Below are 2,500 nucleotides of genomic sequence, written 5' to 3' on the forward strand. Positions count from 1 at the left end.
ATATTCAGTCTGATTTGATTTTTAATACTGGCTCTACTATCTAGGTGATATTATATGACTGATTTCACTCTGAAATAGTTATTGATATACCATATATTTTTGTATACACTTATTGTATCAAAATATTTAGTCATAAAGCACATACTTGTTAGTTGCTTTAATGATAGATAATGCACGTGTTGAATAGACATTTAGAGCTTAAAATAAGCCTTGAAAGAAAAATTCGTAAGCCTTTATATCATCTCGACATTAACGTTTAATTAGAACAAGACGGGGAGAACGAGCGAGCGAGCCTGCGAGCTTATGAAAGACGCTACTATTTATTCACCCAAAACCTGATGAGACGCCAAAGTTAGTCTAGCATTTCATTTGCTGCTCGTCTGTGTCGACAAAAGAGTGTCGATATTCTTTCTCTTGGCGAAAACTCTCTCGGAAGAAGAAAGAATGGCCTCTGTCCCTCTTCTGTGAGTCGCTTTTCCCCTCCCTGCCAAAGCTCTCGCTTTTTTTGCCTCTTTCTCTTTTTTATCTCTTTCACGCAAACTCTCTCTTGCTCTGTCTCTTCCACTCAGCCTGTGGATTACAAAAGAGTGGAACACAAAGAGCCCAGAACGTCGAGGGGAAAACAGACGCTTGGAAGCAAATTTTCTCAAGGAGTATTGACATGGCTGGCGTCTTCCTGTTCATCATCACTGCACAGCCTTCGTCGCTGCTGTCGGGCCACGTGTCCGCACTCAAGGTCTCCCCCTTGGCCCGGATCTGCCTCGGAAGAATACGCAGAGAAAAATATATGCACACACGCACACATACACACACACACACACACACACACACACACACACACACACACACACACACACACACACACACACACACACACAAACTCACTCACACACACACACACACACACACACACAGAAACATATACTTGCACACATACGTATTTGTGATCAGGATCCGACATTAGGTTCTCTGAAGTGTAATAATTTTCAGCTAATTAATCTCCACTGTTGAAAAGCAATATAGTCTCCAAGTCCCTTTTGGGAATCGCCGGGGTGATCATTATTGTTCTCAGGGGCAGAGCGAAGCGTCTTCAGGGTAGTTGCAATGATCACGAATAAGGAAATTAGTGCAAATGAGTTGTTCATTATTTAAACATTCGTTACTTTTATTTTCTATCGTTTTGCAGTTGATATCATCATTGTTATCGTTGGTACTGTTGTTATTGTTATCATATTTATTTTTATTACTACTACTACTACTTCTGTTATCGTTAATCTCATTATTTTCATACATTTATTATTATAATTATTCTCATGCAATCATTATTATCTTTATCATAATCATTATCATAATTTTTTTTATTGCTGTTATCATTATTACTATCATTCGTATTATTATTACTAGCATTAGTATCAATATCATTTTTATCATAATCCTTATTCATTATCATTTTTGTTTTCTTCATACTTAATATTAGTATTAGATTTAGTATTTCTAACATTATTATTATTATTATTATTATTATTATTATTGTTATCAGTTATTCTTACTATCATCATTATTTTGTACTGCTACTATTACTATGCATATTATCATTATTATCATAATTATCATTATCATTGTTATTACCATTATTATTACTATAATCCTTATCATTGCTATCATAATTGTCATAACTGTTATTATCATTATTATGGTTATGATCATTATTAGTATTATCATCATTATCAATATTATTATAATCATCATTATCACTTCCATCTCTATTATTATTATTATTATTAATAATATCATTATCATACCAAGATATCAAAGAGATACTCAACTGCACTGTCGGCCAGAATCTGAAGAAGGGACATGAGAAGTTCACTGAAACGGAAGCTTCTCGGTCGACTGAAGGAGGAGCCGAGGGAGCAAGGATGTGAGACGTCCTCTTGGCCAAGGGACCCGGAGGCACGCGGCGTCTATAAATCGTACTCCAGCATGCCACGCACTCACGCTTAGTCGAGCGCACATATACACAATCGTTATACGTACATACATACATACATACATACATACATATATGTGTGTGTGTGTGTGTGTGTGTGTGTGTGTGTGTGTGTGTGTGTGTGTGTGTGTGTGTGTATGTACGCTAAAAGAGGTATAGCGTTTGTTTTCTGATATTTTGTGAATTATACAGTAAGGAACATTTGGCACGCTGGATGTAAGTACGTGGCATATATGCATCTGGAAATTAAGTAACGATTTCAGTTTTTTGTATTTGATGTTAAAGCAATGTTTTTTTTTCTTTCTTTCTTTCTTTTTATAACATTAGGACAGTAGGATTATTCTTTATTTTTGCTATGGAAATTTCTAATATTACAGTCTTGATATCTTGCTTTAAATGGAATTATATGTTTATAAATAAGACTTAACGTTAAGAGGGAGGAAGCCATGCTGTTTGCCAAGTAACCAAGGATCTGCTCATATTAATGTTATATTTCCGAAGGAGTAATGC

Source organism: Penaeus vannamei, chromosome 1, assembly GCF_042767895.1.
Source record: "Penaeus vannamei isolate JL-2024 chromosome 1, ASM4276789v1, whole genome shotgun sequence".
Lineage (NCBI taxonomy): Eukaryota > Metazoa > Arthropoda > Malacostraca > Decapoda > Penaeidae > Penaeus > Penaeus vannamei.